Genomic DNA, 20,244 nt, shown 5'->3' on the forward strand with positions numbered 1-20,244 from the left:
CTGTCAATCTGAAGCATCCACTGAGTAATGTAAGTTCATCCATGAGGAATCCACAAGAAATGATGCATATCCAGTTTATCTTCACTTCACTCCTAGCCCTGGCCCTCTCAGGTGAGTGTCCTGTCCTGCGTACCCAGTTGCCCTCCTGGGCTTGACAGCAAGATTGACACTTGGCTGCTGTGTGTTTTATGTTGCAGAGCCTGGGGGAGCAGACTGGATCAAATCCCAGGAGACAGAAGTGTCTGCAACAGAGGGAAAGAGTGTGACCCTCCTTTGTAATTATGGTACCTCATCTAGAGGCACTGTTGATCTCTACTGGTTTCGACAGTACCCAAACCAGGGACCAGAATTTATTCTCTACAGATGGTGGGGATACCCTGGAAAAGGAGATGCTGATTTTGGCACAGAAAAGTTCTATTCAAAGAGTACAGCAGATGTAACAATTTTATACATTGGAAAATTGAAGTTTGCAGACACTGCCCGGTATCACTGTGCTCTGAGAAAGACACGCTGAGAGCTCTGCATAGAGCAGCTGTACAAGAACACCAGTGCATGGGAGGAAGGAGAATGTGGCACACAGCATCACACGGACTTTAGTGTTGGTTTGTTTGCAAGATGCAGCACAGTACTGAGGAGATATTGGTTCAGGAGAGTTCTGTTCTAACTATATAACAGCTATATAATTGCTAGGCAAATAAATAGCTTAAGTTTTTTAAATTGCCATTTCCTGAAATTAGAGATAATAACTCTATGAGGTGGAATCTGGGGCTGACTGCTGGAGCCAGAGGACACCTGCCACCGATTCCAATGGTTGCAGCCATGCTCCTCACGGACTGCCAGCAATGGAGAGGGAGACACAGAGAGAAACATCGATATGTGAGAGAGATACATAGATTGGTGCCTCCTGCACACACCCCGACCTGGGCCAGGGAACCTGCAACCGAGGTACATACCCTTAACTGGAATGGAACCCAGGATCCTTCAGTCCACAGGCCAACACTTTATCCACTGAGCCAAATGGGCTAGGGCTAAATATGTTTTTATTATTATTATTATTCATTTCAGAGAGAGGAATGGGAGAGTTTGAGATAGAAATATCAGTCATGACAGAGACTCACTTATCTGCTGCCTCATCCATGCTCCATATGGGGAATTGAGCCCATGACCAGGAATCCAACCATGTCCTCCTGGTTCATAGGTCGACACTAACTATTAAGCAACATCCGCCAGCCCTTTCCTTTTCTTTTCTTTTTTTAATCATTTTAAACCGTCTAGCTATACATTCAAAAGAAAACATTGGTGGGAGACTTCTTTTGTTTGTCTGGGAGTTTTTTTCAAGAAGATTCCTGAGACATAAAAAACCTGTTAAGTCCTCCCCCACTGGTTCACTCTGGCTCAGGGATATGAAGATCTTACAATTTATAAGCAACTCAGCTGTTGGGGCTGAGGTGGCGGGGAAGCAGCTGGAATGGGGACAGTTTCTTTTTCATAGTTTCTAATGTAATAAGAACCAAACAAATTTGCATCTCAAAAAGGAATTTCTCACCAAAATAAATACAAAATTCTTATTACAAGATTAATATTCATTTGTTGTAAAACAAAAAGACAAATTAAAGTAATAGCTATATGCCTGGCCAGTGTGGCTCAGGGGTTGAGTGTCAACCTATGAACCAAGAGACCACTGGTTAGATTCCCAGTCAGGGCAAAACATCTATATGTGAGAGATATATAGATTGGTTGCCTCCTGCACACACCTCGACCAGGGCAGGGACCCTGCAACCGAGGTACATACCCTTAACCGGAATAGAACCCAAGACCCTTCAGTCCACCAGCCGACACTTTATCCACTGAGCCAAGTGGGCTAGGGCTAAATATGTGTTTTTTTTTTTAAAAAAAAAATTCATTTCAGAGAGAGGAATGGGAGAGGTTAAGATAGAAACATCAGTCATGAGAGAGACTCATTGATCTGCTGCCTCATCCATGCTCCATTTGGGGGATTGAGCCCATGACCAGGAATCCAACCAGGACCTCCTGGTTTGTAGGTCGACACCAACTATTGAGCAACATCAGCCAGCCCTTTTCTTTTCTTTTTTAAATCATTTTAAGCCGTCTAGCTCAGTGATGGCGAACCTATGACACGCGTGTCAGAGCTGACATGCGAACTCATTTTCTTGGTTGATTTTTCTTTGTTAAATGGCATTTAAATATGTAAAATAAATATCAAAAATATAAGTCTTGGTTTTACTATGGTTGCAAATATCAAAAAATTTCTATATGTGACATGGCACCAGAGTTAAGTTAGGGTTTTTCAAAATGCTGACACACCGAGCTCAAAAGGTTCGCCATCACTGAGCTATACATTCAAATAAAACATTGGTGGGAGACTTCTTTTGTTTGTCTGGGTATTTTTTCAAGAAGATCCCTGAGACATAAAAAAACCTGTTAAGTCCTCCCCCACTGGTTCACTCTGGCTTAGGGACATGAAGAGCTTACAATTTATAAGCAACTCAGCTGTTGGGGCTGAGGCTGCGGGGAAGCAGCTGGAATGGGGACAATTTCTTTTTCATTGTTTCTAATCCTATCTAATAAAAGAGAAAAAGGGTAATTGATCATACCTTCACTACACTTCCCATTGGCTAATCAGGGCGATATGCAAATTAACTGCCAACAAAGATGGTGGTTAATTTGCATACATAGGCTCTAAGCGGTGGAGCGAAGCCAAATGTAACCGAAGCCACTGAGCAGCGAGGCCTCATGGCCCAGGGATCAGCAGAGCTGCGAGGCCTCACCGCCCCGGGATCAGCAGAGCAGCGAAGCCTGACGACTGGTGGGGGAGGGGGGGGGGGGGTGGTCTGGAAAGAGCCCAGCCAGAGCAAAGGCCTGGGTCCCGGGTGCCAGAGGAAAACTGGTGCCAGCAGCCAAGGGAATGGAAGGCTTATCACATGAATCTCTTTGTGCAACAGGCCTCTAGTGTAATAAGAACCAAACAAATTTACATCTCAAAAAGGAACTTCTCACCAAAATAAATACTTAATTCTTATTACAAGATTAATATCCATTTGTTGTAAAACAAAAAGACAAATTTAAGAAATAGCTATATGGCTGGCCAGTGTGGCTCAGCGGTTGAGTGTCGACCTATGAACCAAGAGACCACTGGTTAGATTCCCAGTCAGGGCACATGATGGGGTTGCAGTCTCAATCCCTAGTGCGTGACGTGTGGGAGGCAGCCAATCAATGTTTCTCTGTCATTCATTCCCCCGCTCCCATCCTTTCTCTAAAAAATGGATAAAAACATATTTTATATTTTAATATATTTTATTAATTTTTTACAGCGAGGAAGGGAGAGGGATAGAGAGTTAGAAACATTGATCAGCTGCCTCCTGCATACCCTACTGGGGATGTGCCTGCAACCTAGGTACATGCCCTTGACCCAAATCAAACCTGGGACCCTTTAGTCCGCAGACCAACGCTCTATCCACTGAGCAAAACTGGTTAGGGCTAAAAACATATTTTAAAAGAAGAAGAAGGTATGTGTTGAAATATATAAACAGCTATAACCACAACCTACAGAAATTACCACCGTTAACTGTTCAGCATTTATATTTTCCATTTTACCTGTGTTCACCACTAATGAAAAAAAAAAGTCTAGAGAGATGTGAGGCACTCAATTATTTCAAACAAAGAACAAGTGTTTCTCAAAGTCACTGCAAAAGGAGGTATTTCTGTTCCTTCAGAAACGAATAAATCTCCTAATGTAATTCAGTTGAGCTCCTCCCATTTCTGACCTGTGAGTCATGGTAAACCCTCCAGGAAGCACCTGCTAGTGACTTGATCTCCCACAGACGCTGTCAGTCTGAGGCATCCACTGAGTAATGTAAGTTCATCCATGAGGAATCCACAAGAAATGATGCATATCCAGTTTATCTTCACTTCACTCCTAGCCCTGGCCCTCTCAGGTGAGTGACCCGTCCTGCGTACTCAGTTGCCCTCCTGGGCCCGACAGCTAGATTGACACTTGGCTGCTGTGTGTTTTATGTTGCAGGGCCTGGGGGAGCAGACTGGATCAACTCCCAGGAGACAGAAGTGTCTGCAACAGAGGGAAAGAGTGTGACCCTCCTTTGTAATTATGGTACCTCATCTAGAGGCACTGTTGCTCTCTACTGGTTTCGACAGTACCCAAACCAGGGACCAGAATTTATTCTCTACAGAGGGTGGGGATACTCTGGAAAAGGAGACGCTGATTTTGCCACAGGAAAGTTCTATTCAAAGAGTACAGCAAATGCAACAACTTTGTACATTGGAAAATTGAAGTTTGCAGACACTGCCCGGTATCACTGTGCTCTGAGAAAGACACGCTGAGAGCTCTGCATAGAGCAGCTGTACAAGAACACCAGTGCATGGGAGGAAGGAGAATGTGGCACACAGATCACATGGACTTCTCTGTTGGTTTGTTTGCGAGATGCAGCACAGTACTGAGGAGATACTGGTTCAGGAGAGTTCTGATCTAACTATATATCAGCTATATAATTGCTAGGCAAATAAATAGCTTAACTTTTTTAAGTTGCCATTTCCTGAAATTAGAGATAATAACTCTACAAGCTATTATGAGACATGGCTTCAAAGTGCATGTGCTGGATACTCAGCAAATGGGAGGTATCTTTTATTCTCTTTCTCAATTACTACTTTCTTTGGTCTCCAGGGGCCTTTCTGTGAGCATCTGAGGATCTCTTTCCCGCCACACTGGCAAAAATAATAATCATTAAAGACATAACAATACACATGCAGGACTCAGACAAGGCCTCTTGGACCACAGATCCCTGGTCATCACGCCAGAGGTTGAAAGGTGTGCTCAGCAAGACCGGGCACTAGAGGACAAAGGGGCCTTGAATCTCTCCCTCATTGCTGAGCTCCCAGCCACGGGCACTTGGGATTTCTCACGATGTGAACAAGAACAGAGGCCCATTCTCACAAGTCTGAAGGGAAGGGGGAAAGCAAGAGGTTGTGCATTAGGTGGTGGTGAGGAGAGGGAAATCGCCTCAGTGACTATTCCCTGCTCCTGAGGCAGCTCTTCCCCTTCCAGGTGGAGATGAGAGGCCAAGTGAGGTGGAATCTGGGGCTGACTGCTGGAGCCAGAGGACACCTGCCACCGATTCCAATGGTTCCAGCCATGCTCCTCAGGGACTGCCAGCATCCAGCAGACCTGTGCCAAGGCGAGCTTCCTTGTCTGCACTGATGTTGAGCGGATGGAAGAGAGGAAGGAAGATTTAGGGCCTCCTTCAGCACAAAGTCTGCTGCAGCACCAGCACCTTATGGCTTCCAGGCTGCAAACCACAGGCTTCTGCAGTTCCCGGGGCAGCCTGCCCCAGCCTCACTGCCTGAGGAATGATTGCACCAGCCAGGAAGAGGGGCTTGGAAGCAAGACAGCAAGTCAGATTTTTAAACAGTGTTTTCTTCTACAAAGAGAAACTTGAGTCAAAATAAAAGTTGAAAAATACTATAGCTAGAAAATAAATTTCAAAGTTCTGTTTAAAGTTAACTGCAAAAAAATGAATTGTGTGGAGTCTGGTGTTCACGAGGCATAAAATGATTTAAGGGAGTGATATGTACCTTCCCATAGCTTCTGTTTGTGGACAATTGTTAATTTTATATCGTGTTGGTAGCAATATAATGTAATGGTACAACCCTCTGCGTAGTGACCTACAACCCCTTACATAGTGACCTACTTGGAAAGGGATTTTAAAATTCATTATATAGTTCATATCTTTGATATGTTTCTCAGTAATTACATTGAGCACTAATTTTAAAGAGAAAAATAACTTTTGGGCAAGACAAATCACTACTAAATTTTTTCAGCCTTTTACAGGAATCTAAATGCTGTACAACCATTTCAGGTGCTATTTAGTAAAAATAACAAAGTGGAAATGCTCTTCACATAGAGTTAAGTAAAATATAGAACACATTTTGCTAACCATTCTAAGCTTACATTCATATTAAACAAGTGCTCTGCACTGCAAATATTTTGCAGGTAATCCAACTTAATTTCTCTCTGGGTTTCTGTAACATGCAGGTGTGGAGATATTTCAAGTGATTTTTCAAAGTTCAGGAGCCTCCAGGAATGGAAGGTTTCCTGTGACCTTGCAGAAAGCAGCCAGGACTGTTTATCTCACCATCTCAGCTGTGAAGCCAGGAGTTGAGGGGGGTGGGGTGGGTATTTCTGTGCACTCAGAATGCCAGCAGTAAGAGGAACAATAAAGTGTAAGAACAAAACCTCAGAGCTTGTACCCCATTCCCCTGCTACAGGCACCAGGGGAAGACCCATAGACCCTAAACGGAAAAGATTAGGAACTGTGGGCAGCTTAACTGAATAGTGGAAACATCATGGGTAACTGTGCTGTAGGCAAAGCCATCTCCAAGTACAGTAACCGAATGTTTTCAATCCACCCTCCTAAATTTCACTCTCACCTTTAAATGTAACAGGTTTTTGTAGAACAGTCTTTTCTTTTAATCTAATTATTTCCTTTGTTTTTTAAATATCTGATATAGTCAAATTATGAAAGCAACACTGCTTATTATAATAAATGAAATAATACAAAGATATACCAAGAAAAAGTTAATCCTCACTCACCCACTCTTTCTCATCCCTATGATATAAACAATTTTAATAACCTGGTGAGTGGCCTCACCATTATTCCAACTCATTTATTTTAACTAATGTCTATTTTAACATGATGAACCATAATCTTTACAAGTACTTGTTTATTGATAGATATTCCATTTTGTTAAGTTAGGACTATTACTGTGATGAATAACTATATTAGCATAGTTTATATCTTTAGGGTAGATTTCTGAAAGTTGGATTAGTCGATGAAAGCACATCTCTATCTTTATTTTTAACAGATATTTTTGGATTCTTTTCAAATAAATTTACAGGATTTCATACTCTCACTAGTAATATGTGTGAATTTCTTTTTCTTTCTTCTCACTAGTTTTGGAGAGAGAACTGTGCCCTGCCTAGTACTCAGTTGGTTGGATCATTGTCCCATACACCAAAAGGTTACCGGCTCCATTCCTGGTCAGGGCATATTCTTAGGTGGCAGGTTTGATCCAAGTTGGGGTGCGTACAGGAGGCAACCCATTGATGTTTCTCTCTCCTGTGAATGTTTCCCTCTCTCACTTCCTCACTCTCTAAAATCAATAAAAACATATCTGAGGCAAGGATTTTAAGAAAGAGAGAGAGAAGAGAGAGAGACCACTGTGTTGTTGTGACCATCTGGACTAAATATATAACTTAATCCAATTAAGGCCTTTGTATAAATTTGTAAGATTCTATTGGGTGATGGTGGAGATAATGCCTGGAAGCCACAGAAGACAAACCTCCTCTGTAAGTTCCCTTGCGTAATTAAACCTATCACCAATCTGTGTGATCTTCCTCTTCTGTCTCTCCTTGCCCTCCATGTACAGGGGTCAGTTTCAGACTTCACCCAGAAAGCTCCCAAGATTTTGACCCAACACTGCCTCACTGAAGAATAGTTCCCATAATCCACACATATAAAAATATCCCTAGATTTTTAGCCATTTTGATTTTGACTTCATTTTATCATTTATCATTTTGATTTTTACAATAAAAGCTTTCAGCTTATTGGAAATTGTCTCTATTATTCTAGCTATTTTGCACTGTGGCAATGTCTTTGTCATATTTTGTGTAAACAAATGGTATATGTCCTTACTAAGAACTTTACCAGCTTCCAAACTTACAGATAGTGTAAGAATCAAAGCAGAACTGGGTGCTGGTGAGAACAATGACTAAGGTCTCCAATTCCAACTCATAAGGAGAAATTCTTGGTCCTTGTGCTTGGTGAGAGAGGCCAAACTAGTTTGACTGATGTTAACCAAGGAGATACCAGAGAGGACACTGGGAGCACACAGAAGTGAGCTCTTGGGGGAATGCAAACCTCCTGCAGAAGGAAAGTATGTAAGTTAGTGCACACTACTCCTTCCTGTGTGACTGGAGGGACCTAGTCCAGCCTCTATCCACTTCACTAAGTTGAGGTTTGGCCAAGAATGTCAGGTTATTATGGCAAAAAAATAAGATGCAGGAGAAAGACAGAGGAGCTAAAAGAAGGGACACTAGGCTACATTCCCACCTGCTTTTTATGGAAGCAGCTTTCCATGAATTTCCTGTGAGTGTAATGAAACGGTCTAGGCTCTGAACCAAGACCTGAGCCTGCACCTGTCTCCTAGAGCTGCCACGCGGTGGAGGTCCCTCACACAGAAGGCTGTGAAGTGGTCCACGTGTGGGTTTGGTGAGGAAAGCTTTGCCCCTGGGGCTGATCACTCCTTCCAGGAAACTGCAGGTGGAGGCCTCTGTGGCCCCTGAGAAACCACTGACACCATCACAGGAAAGCAAGCATTTGTATACCTGCCACCCTGTCCAGACAGAGATAAGAAGCAAGAGGAAGGGGCAGGAACCTCTCCTCCACACCATGGGGCTGCTCACATGGAGGGAGAGCCGTCTCAGCCAAGGAGACGAGGCCACTGAGCCCAGGAGAGAGTGAGTGCAGAGTCCTTCCTTCTCTCCCCTCTCTGCCCAGCCTCAGAGGGTGATGAGGGATGAGTATGAGAGAGCAGACAGGACACCTGTCACTAGAGCCACTGGCGCCTTCTTTGATGGAGGGCAGAATAATGATCATCAAGGTTCAAAATTAATATATGAATTGTGCATTTGGAAGAAAACTGCTTTAATAACTAAAACAAAAAGAAAGGATAACCTGTTTTCCAATGGAAAAGAGAGGACTGATAAAACAAAGCAGAGAATTAGCATGATTTTCACGGAAAATAACTGCTGAATTCATGTGAGATTTTAACGTTCTTGGGACCTGTAACTGTCATGGTTTAGCTATGTTTCCACCTACTTCTCTGCTCTTCAGAACATTGGATTGCCATAAGGATAAGCCAGATAGTCCTTAGACCTAAGGGCTAAACTCGAATTTACCCCTTTCCCCCGTGTCTTTTTTTTTTAATCATCACAAATTTGGTGTCTAATTTGGTTTATTCTTAGAAAAGCAGGGTTTGGTGTATATAAAACAGAAGGTTCTTCAGGCAGCAATATGCTAAATTTTTAGGGATCTTGAAGGCCCATTTTCCTACTAATTGGTGCAAGTTTTTAGAATCAAGTAAGCACATAAAGAGTACACATGAACACTATAGTAAAGCTAAAATAGTTATTCTACCTTTTAGAGATTTAGACTTATTCCCACATCACTTAGAAAGTGAAAGTCAGCCCTAACCGGTTTGGCTTAGTGAACAGAGCATCAGCCTGCGGACTCCAGGGTCCCAGGTTCAATTCCGGTCAGGGGCATGTACCTTGGTTGTGAGCACATACCCAGAAGGGAGTGTGCAGGAGGCAGCTGATCGATGTTTCTCTCTCATCGATGTTTCTAACTCTCTATCCCTCTCCCTTCCTCTCTGTAAAAAAAAAAAAAATCAATAAAATATATATATTTTTTTAAAAAGTGAAAGTCATTGTTAACTGAGAACAGTGAGGAAGTGAAATCTATTTTTCGATTAAAAAACTATCTGTAAAGTTATTCAGTGATAGATAAAGTGAGAGATGTGAAAACTTGCAGTCAATTTTTGCATTTTTTTATTTTCAACAAATATGTATGATCCATCCAGAGAAAGCAACCAAGAGAGTAATCCCACTCACCATTGTTCCAGGAAAGATTTTCTTGGTACAGATGTCGGGTGATGCTTTAGACTCATTTAGGATCTTGAATGATGAAAGAGACCAAGAACAATCTAACAGAAAGAGAGAAGAAGCAGGAATAATCCATAGACAGAGAAGATTTCTTCAAAGGGGCACACTCAAGATTTGCTTAATAGATCATTAAAGTTGAAATTTGAAAGTTGTTAGAATGGGTTCATGGTCTCTCAAAATGAGAAACCATTGCAGGAACACTTGTCCTTTTATTAAGAGCCTGATTTTTGTTATTAAAATTTGCATTCATAGTTTGAATGTATTATATACTATTATTATACTTAATTTCATAATTTCCTTTTTTGAATATTTTATTATTTTCCATTTTTAACCTATTTAAATTGCATTATGGTAAACAACTTTAACATAAATTTGAATTTCTTTCTTTTTCTTTATTGATTAAGGTATTACATATGTGTCCTTATCCCCCCATTGTGTCCCCACCTCCCCACTCATGCCCTCACCCCCCTGGTGTCTGTGTCCATTGGTTATGCTTATTGCATGCATACAAGTCCTTTGGTTGATCTCTCCCCCTTACCCTCATCCTCCCCCTACCTTCCCTCTGAGGTTTGATGGTCCAATAGATGCTTCTCCATCTCTGGATCTGTTTTTGTTCATCAGTTCATGTTGTTCATTATATTCCACAAATGAGTGAGATCATGTGATGAATTTCTCATCATTTCATTAGGACAGCATCCTAGAACTGGAATTAGTGGTTTGTTTACAGACTTTTCGTTTTCTGTCTCTTTTCATTCCTAACAAAACTTCTATAAAAGGTTTTCTAAATTAATTATCTGTATGCTCTCTCTCTTTATATATATATCAATATATATATTATTGATTTCAGAGAGAGAAAGGGAGAGGAAGAGAGAGATAGAAACATCAATGATGAGAGAGAATCATTGGTTGGCTGCTTGCTGCACATCCCCTACTGGGGATCGAGCCCACAACCCAGGCATGTGCCCTTGACTGGAATTGAACCTGAGACCCTTCAGTCTGTAGGCTGAAGCTCTATCCACTGAGCCAAACCAGCTCGGGCTGTATGTTCTCTCTTCAAATCTGTTTTATATCAACTTAATTTTCAGGTCTAACTAGAGATCCTAAGAGGGAAGAGATAAAGGTCTACCTCTCCTACAATCTCATCTAGGAATATGGCTTTAGTTATCATTTACACATTGATGACTCACAAATGCACATCTCAATCCCAGCCCTCTCCATTGAAAGTCAGTCTCTTATCTATACATATAAAAAGCCAGGGACCAGACTGCTGTAACGACCAGAATGACCGGTCGCTATGACACCCACTGCAGCCAGGGAACTGGCCGGATCAGGGGGTGAGGCCAGCCAGCCAACCTCCTTTGGCCCCTCCCCAGAGCCAGCCCAACCCTGATCACCCCGATCAGGGCAGGCCCTCCAGCCAACCTCCCGCCATCTCCTCCTAGCCCCAACCCACTGATTGGGGCCAGCTCAGCTGGACCCCACCTGTGTACAAAGTTGTGCACTGAGCCTCTAGTATATTATAATCTGTATAACATCTACACTGGATGTATAATTGGCATCTAATATTTAACATATCCAAAGTTATTTCCTCCCATAGGCTCTCCCCTCATTTTCTCCATCTCAAAAAATAAAATGGCAAGGATGCTATCACAATCATATTTGCCAGCTCATATCTAAAATAGATAAAGTCATTACAACATACTTACTGAGAAGTCATTCCCCCTTATGAGTTGAGATACTATCTTTATGACATACTAAATTTCCACACACACGTGGACCTAATTATTGATTTGCTATTCTATTTAATTGACCTATCTGCCTACTTTTAATTTGCACTTGAGAATTTTTTCTTTTCTGCCTCTCTCTCTCTCTCTCTCTCTCTCTTGTTTTTTGTTTTTTGTTTTTACATTTATGGAATAGAAAATGTGCCCTTTTCAGCCTTGGTTGAGTAGCTCAGTTGGTTAGAGCATCTTCCTGATACACCAAGGCTGTGGGTTCAATCTCTGGTCAGGGCAGATGCAAGAATCAACCCATAAATGCATAAATAAGTGGAACAACAAATCAATAGTTCCTCTCTCTCTCTCTAAAAATCAATAAATAAAAAATTTAAAAAAAGAAAATGTGCTCCTTTCTTCCACATTTTTAAACTGCTTTTTGTTTTGTTTTTGCATATGACTGATACGTTTTCTTACATTGTTTTTTTTAATGTCATAACCTGCATTTTGGTAGTGACTTTTCTTCTCTTTTATATTTTTTCCTGATACATAATCATTCCAATCGCAAACATGCATATGATATTTTACCTCTTTCTTTACAATTCCTATGCTTCTTACTATTTTCTCTGGGCTGACTACATTATCTAGTAGCCCCAACACAGTATTAAGTAGTGGTAAAGCTATTGGACATCAGGGTCTTTCTCCTAACTTTAGGAAAACTTCTAGCATTTACCCATCACTAGGTGCTGATTTGGGGTTATGGTATATGCATTTTTATGTTAAGGAATTAATTTTTAATTCTTATTTTTTAGTGTTTTTAACAATTGGTTTTTGTTACATGTTTTTTCTGCATTAATGGATATGGTCGTATGATTTTTCTTTTTAGCTCTTACGCCAGTTATTAAGCTACTTACTTTTAAAATATATGCTTTTTAAATATTTTTTTTATTGATGTTAGAGAGAGAAAGGGAGAGGGAAATATAGAAACATCAATGATGAGAATCATTGATAAGCTGCCTCCTCCACTCCCCCTACTGGGGGTTGAGCCCACAACCTGGCCATGTGCCCTGACAGGGAATCAAACTGTGACCTCCTGGTTCATGGGTCAATGCTCAACCACTGAGACACAACAGCCGGGAGGAACTATTTACTCCTAACTCCAAATACTTTGTTCCTATATTTTGCTTCTCTTTGTAGTAAATGCTGATGCCTATCATGCACTGCCACCTAGAGTTAGCTATTTTATGTGTTTTGTTAGTCTCCCCAGCTATATAATTAGAATATTCTTTTTTTTGCACATTTTATTAAACATGCCACAAGATTAAGGTGAATAAACTTTAGCTGGCAGACATTCAGCATTTATTGTTGACCTGCCACAACTCCTGCCTATCATTGCTCAGGAAAATTGTTAATCACCTTTCACTAGATGCATTCCCGCTGGTAATAGCCTGGAATGTTAAAATCACCACTTGGAGACAGGAGAGAAGACAATTTCAAGGGAAACGTTCACGTAAATGTTAATGCCTCCAAACAACTGGAACAATTCCTTCTTTTCTTCCCAGAATAAAATTCCTTTCTTTGAAAGCATTCTTGTTAAATGCCCTCATCAGTAGAGAGGAAATACTCAGATACCTAGAAGGTTTGCTAGCATTTCTGCAGTGTCAGATCTGACATGAGTTGACAGTGTTCTGATTGGGAAAAAGAACAATCATATTCCCAGGGAAGTGTACCAATTTACAAACACGCAGGTTCTCTGGCGACCACCCCATGTGTCCATTGTGCTTTTCTCGAGCAGCAATGAGAGGACACAAGAAGGGAGAACAAAGTTTATCTCATAAATGCATCTTTCAAAGGGTGTTAAATCCAGTCTGAGGGACAATTACAAGATGATCAGGGGGGAAGCTAGAACAAGCAGCTTCCCTATTTTAAAATTTTCATATATGAAGAATGGAAGACTAATTCCCACAATTAACATCAAAGAAGATGTTACTCATCACAAACGTTCAGACACTTACCTCAGGCCCCCACTAAGAAATGAGGGAGGGAAGGATGGGGATAGATTTGCCAGCGCCAGGGTTTACCCAGGGAATGTAGCTGAGAAAATGTGGTCAAGTAGGTACCTAGTGTCATCAGAGTGAGGACTGAATTCAAAGACTAGAAGAGAACTTTCTTAATCTCTCAACTTCTTGATTCCCTAATCCAGTGGTCGACACACCGCAGCTCGAGAGCCACATGCGGCTCTTTGGCCCCTTCAGTGTGGCTCTTCCACAAAATACCGGCTCTTCCACAAAATACCGACTTCTGCACATGGGCCACGAAGTTTCAATCGCACTGTATGTGCGCGCCCACACATGGTATTAGGGCCTAATCCTTGCTGAAAATATAGGAGACCATGAAACAGGGTTTCAGATAACTAATATGTAAACTATGAGAAATTACCAGAGTGTGCACAAATGCCTAGATCTAAATATAAGAAACGCTTGGATTTTTTGAAAAAGCATCAAAATTATCAAAGTTAGCCAGATACCAGGTTGCTCTCTCAAAGTTGAGAATATATTAAAAGAAAGGATATTATAGCTCCCTTCTTTATATTTTTATAGAGAATTCTGGGAAGGTCAACTCTTTTAACTAATTTAAAACTGTTCAGATTGAGAAACATAACAAAACAGGGTAGACCATAACCAGTTGAGAGAATCAGTTCTTCTCTCAACCTTTTATTTATACCCCTTAGAATATAATACAGAGTCATATAGGCAAAGAACCCACATAGGTTTCCATCAAAGGTGAGGAAAGTGAGGAACGGAGGAGCATCAGTTGTGAAGGATATTCAGACAGTTATCCCTGAAGAACATTTTGAAACTATTTTGTTTTCTCCCCTCCTCCCCCGCCCCTCTGTATATTCTAGTTTCCTTTAATTGGACATAATGAGTTATTTGTACTGAGGGGAAAATTAAAAACAAATTTTACATATTTTATTGATTTTTTTACAGAGAGGAAGGGAGAGGGATACAGAGTTAGAAACATCGATGAGAGAGAAACATTGATCAGCTGCCTCCTGCACACCTCCTACTGGGGATGTGTCCGCAACCAAGGTACATGCCCTTGACTGGAATCGAACCTGGGACCTTTCAGTCTGCAGGCCGATGCTCTATCCACTGAGCCAAACCGGTCAGGGCAAAAAAAAAATTTTTAATTTATAAGTTCAGACCACATGGGGGCAGTGTTTCCATTGACAGAAGTGACTGGCTGGAAGCTAGACCTCTGCAGAGGAGCAGCAAGAAAGAGTATTTTCAAAGATGAGTTTAACATGACAAGTGAAATTTTGATTGGTTGTAAAAACAGTAAGAAGATCACCAGGGGTTTCCACCCAAAAGAAGCAGAAGAATCTAGAACAGTGACCGAGGCCCACTGAACATGGCCAGTTCCAAGCCTCTTAACTGAATCCTCAGACTCCAGGACGAAGCAAGAATGGAGATTCCCCTGCGAGCTTCACTGATGCTCCTGTGTGTGCAGCTAACCTGTGAGTGAGGGGCAGTGTGAGGGGGAGCAGAAGGGCCAAGAGAGGGACAATGGGGCACCTCTGCTAATGAAATCTAGAGGGATCCCAGGGACAATCTGGGGTTTACTCTAAGGAATAGAAAACAAATAAGGAAAAAAACAGTTTCTTATGTATGAAAATCTTTTCACTCCTCCTGAACAGGGTCAAACCAACAACCGCCGGTGGAACAGAGCCCAGCTTTCCTGAAAGTCCAGGAAGGAGAGAGCTTCTCGATGAATTGTAGTTATACAAACAGCAATTTCGATTTCTTCCAATGGTTTAGGCAGGATCCCGGGAAAGGGCTCAGCTCCCTGATACAGATTCGGTCAAATGTGAAAGACAAGATCAGCGGAAAATTCACTGCCAGGCTTAACACAGAGGGCCAGCACTTTTCCCTGCATGTGAGGGATTCCAGTCTCCAGGATTCAACCAGGTTCCTGTGTGCAGCGAGCCCACAGTGCGGCTCAGACACCTGTACCCTGCACCTAAACCCTGCCCAGCCCTGCACCTCCCCCTGTAAGGTCTCCAGGACACTGACTTTAACTTTGCTCTAAGTAACAGGGAACACGAGGCACTTTTTATTGCATAATATCAAATATTTTTCATTTGAAGACCATGTGTAGAAGTATAGTGATGTCAAATACCATGTGATGTATTTTGTTTCTCAGTGTGAAATCCTTACTCTGTTAAAACTAGTCCAAAAACCTGAGGCTTAATATCAGAAAACAGAGAGCACTAAAAAAAGAACAGAGAACAGAGTCAAATTCTTGCTTTTATTAGCAAATTGAGTCCTTTGTAGACTTTTACAAATACACTGGAAATATAGTATCTGAAAAGCCATGGTCATCAACTTCAGTGATGAAAGAAAATATATTTTGACATCCCGAAAAGATTGGCTTAAAGATCATGTACAAAACCTTAGGGAAATTGGTAGTATAATGTTTATAAAGGACATAAAAAGAGAACACAATATGATGGAAAATTGGTGCCTCCTTAAGAGGGGAAAGGTCAAGCAGCCGGCTGGAGAAGAATCAAAGGGGTGTGACCAGAGGTTATGAACAGCGGGTCTTTGCCCAGCATCCTTCTCTTTTCTAAGGTCAGACCCTGAGCAAGTGGGGTGGGAGGAAGATGAGTCACCTTGAGGAGTGACCATGAACTGAAGAAGCAGTGTGTATAGGCACACATTGTTGAAACCATTATCTTATATCCACGCCCACGGGAGAGCACCCACTACAGAGGAAGCAACATAATCCAACCAGAGGATGCCACCAGCCTCTGTCCACTTCAGTGTTTGAACAATAGACCCATAAACAGATTAGCCAAGGTGACAGAATAGAGGTTCTCCATAGCCCAGAAGAATAATTTTCTCTCAACAATTCAGACTCAGCTACTTCTGCAGCCAAACAGCCAACCTGTCAGCAGTAGATACCACAGTGAGTCTTCAATATGGAATCACCTCTGAAGGAAATCACCAGCCACTTGTTGACAAGTTGATTACATTGGACCACTTCCTTCCTGGAGGTGACAGAAATCTTTTTTTTATTGGGATTAATATACACATCTGGGTAGGAGTTGCCTTCCCTCCACAATGCCACACATAGCAGCACAAAACTGAGGGCTCAAAGTGTCTGACTGATCTTCAAAGGATTTCCCATCCCTCTGCATCAATAGACCCACGTTATAGCAAGGAGGTGTGACAATGGACACTCGACCAATGGATATACTATACTAAAAAGAGCGTTATCCACAAACCACTAGCCTAAGAGAACAATGGAATAACAACTCAAAGGCCCAGCTAAAGCACCAGCATGGGATAGCACTCTGAGAGGTTGGAGAGTTATTCTTCAACACGGTGCTGAGTTCCTAAAGCAGCCCCCAGTCAGCGATGGACACTGAGTTTATGGATTATTCCAGCTCCTTTGTGCTTTATTTCAGATAACTCCAAAGGATATGCTGTACTGAATCCCAGCCTTTCCCAGCTGGAGTAAGCTCCAATTGCCCATAGTAATAACTGACTTGATGACAACACCCCATCATCATCTTCCTTCCCTCCCCTGAATCACTTCCTACCAATGTTTTATAAACTGCTTACACAAATCCTCATTTTGGAGCTGACTTTCAGAAATTCAAATCATCAGACAAGGATGGAGATGATCTAGAACAGTGGTTCTCAACCTTCCTAATGCTGCGACCCTTTAATACAGTTTCTCATGTTGTGGTGACCCCCAATTTCATTGTTACAAATTGAACATAGTTAAAGCACAGTGATTAATCACAAAAACAATATGTAATTATATATGTGTTTTCTGATGGTCTTAGGCGACCCCTGTGAAAGGATCGTTCGACCCCCAAAGGGGTCTCAACCCACAGGTTGAGAACCGCTGATCTAGAAGAAATTGTTGCCCCTTCTTCCATTGTTATCAAACTGGGTTTGAGGGCACAAGAGATTCTAGCAGCTTCATTCAAGGCTGTTCCTAACTCTCACAACTCCCTGAACCTCTCTGAGTTGAGGGGTTCAGCCCCTCACCACTATGTTACGGAGAACTATGCTGCTCAGACAATGTCTGGAATGTAACAGGATCCCATTCTTACTCTCCCCTTAGGGACTGCAACTCTGGAATTAAGTATGTATCTCTGTCACTCCCTCTGGAAATGCAAAATTCTAGTGAATCACAGTACATTCTGTTTAAAAGTTTTTTGTTCACAATCTTTTCTCAAAATGAAATGAGTGGTGAGAGCAACTCTTACTATGAGTTGTTTGAGGCAATTTAGTGCTGATGAGAACACTTGCAAAAGTTACTTCAGAGTTTCCTGATACAGCACAAAGAAGGACTAATTTATTTTAAGTATCTATGGAAAAGTAGGCACAATTAGACATGATATGAACTGCTTCCAAGATTGTCACTGCTTTTTTTAGTCAAAACATGTATCTTTTTTCTCCTTCTTTATTTTGAGGAATTGTCAAAATATAAAAATTCAATATATAAATATAACAAGTGTATTCTTGTTACCCGTAATCAATTATTCATATTTATCACAGTTGCTTTGCCATTTTTATTTTCAAAAGAAGAAAACAAAAGTTATAGAGTTTGCCATTGTTGCAAATGAAACCTGCCACTTCTGCTCACCATTCCGGAGCCAACCTTTTCTCCGAAACTAGGTCATATCAGAAATAAATGTCAGCTTTCTTTCCTCTCTATTTTCATTCTAGAATAAAAGAACTCTGAAAACATTTCTCACTTTCATTTAAAATTATAATCAAGGCCTATTTTCTGAAAGAGAGACCAATATGTACTGGGAAGACTCCTCTCTGCGAAACTCCTCCTACCTATGATACCATTTCCTGTCACCAAGCACAGAGGAGAAGCCAGATCAGAGCAAGAGACTGCTCACCCAACAGGGAGAGCTGCCAGCATGACGCCTGCTACTTTGCTGTGGGCAGTCATGGTCTCTACCTGTCTTGGTAAGGAAGGTGTAACTCTTTATTTATAATGTTATATAATGCAGCTCTGAAAAAAGAGAAGATTAATAGCACATAACCTGCATTGTCTCACAGAGCCCAGCTATGGGAGACAGAAAGTAATATGTTCTGCCTGGGGTTTGGATCAAGAGGAAAGGTGGGTGGGGATGGGAACCAGCTGTGAGTCTGCCTGCTTTATCTCTCTGGTGCCATTCACAGTGCAGTCCTTTCTGTTCTCTTTCCCACAGGATCCAGCGTGGCCCAGAAGGTCACTCAGCCTCAACAAGAAATGTCTGTGCAGGAGGCAGAGCCAGCGACCCTGGCCTGCACATATGATACTAGTGACAGTAATTATTATTTATTCTGGTACAAACAACCTCCCAGCGGGGAGATGATTTTCATTATCCGCCAAGAAGCTTTTAAGCAACAAAATGCAACAGATAATCGCTTCTCTGTCAACTTCCAGAAAGCAACCAAAAACTTCAGCCTCAGGATCTCAGACTGCCAGCTGGAGGATGCTGCAGTGTATTTCTGTGCTCTCAGTGAGGCACAGTGAGCTGAGTGACAGGGAGAGGCTTACAGAAACCTCTGACCTAAGTGTGTATGTCAAGGAGTGGGGGAGTAGTTGCTTAACAGGAACATAGAAATCATTATTTTTTCTTGGTAATTAAGACTCCTTATATCTGAATATCAGAAACAGAGAGAGATGGATGTCTGCAAGCTGTAATCCTTAAAATTACAATAAAAATAATGGCATGTGCAGTGCCTTCCAATTTTACCAAGAGTTCACATACATATTATCACGTGTAACCCTCATAGCTTTGTATGATACATGTGACAGATCAGACTTCCTAAGCATTTCCTTCACCCAGAAAATTTTTATAATTTGCCTGGGAGCACATACGTCCAAGAATCTTAAAATTTTACATTTTATTACTTGAAGCTTTTTAAAAAAAATTTTTCAATTTTCTTTTATTTTCCCATCCATGTCTAACACTGAATCTCCTCAGAACAAAGTACCCAATTTAGAATACATTAAGTGTGACAGTGGAGGCATAACTTGGGAGGGCATCCACTAGTCCATCCATGAACCTGAAAGATGACCTATGTCCATGGGTCATAGGTCAGATGATCCAGAGGAAATGATGGAATGGCCTGTTAAAGGCTCAGCTAAGAAGCCGCTCAGAGGCAACATTAGTGGCTAGAATGCTATTCTCCAGAAGTAGTAATATTTATTAAGCCAATGGCTGATATGTGGATACTTTTAGCATCCTAGCTAATATACACAAGTGTAGAAACTAAGAAATTGGTGTGGAATGGACTCTTCTCACATCTCTCCTATAACCCATTCCAGAATTTATTGTTCTCATTCCCTCAATGTTAGATTCTGTAGAATTAGAGGTCTAGTTCCCAGAGGAAAAATGTTTCCACCAGAGGATTCAGCAAAGGTCCCACTGAAACTAGTTATGACCATCATCCAGGTCACTTTGAACTCCTTGTGCCAATAATCCAGCAAAGAAATGGGTTATTAGACTTGGAGGGGTAATTGGCCCTGATTGTTATGAAGCTACACAATAAGGGCAAAGAGGAATACATCTGGAATTTCAGTGTTTCATATTGGGCATTTCCATGTCCAATAAAAACAACATGTGGCAATTATTGATACGAGGTCTAAAAACTGGCAAAGTGATTAATAACTGTGACCCTTCAGCAATGAAGGGTCTGGGTCACCCCACCAGACAAGCAAGTTAGGTCTGCTGAAGTGCTGTCAAAG

This window comes from Myotis yumanensis, unplaced genomic scaffold (genome assembly GCF_028538775.1).
Source record: "Myotis yumanensis isolate MYYU_CA2020_CCGP unplaced genomic scaffold, mMyoYum1.0.hap1 SCAF_1, whole genome shotgun sequence".
Classification (NCBI taxonomy): Eukaryota; Metazoa; Chordata; class Mammalia; order Chiroptera; family Vespertilionidae; genus Myotis; species Myotis yumanensis.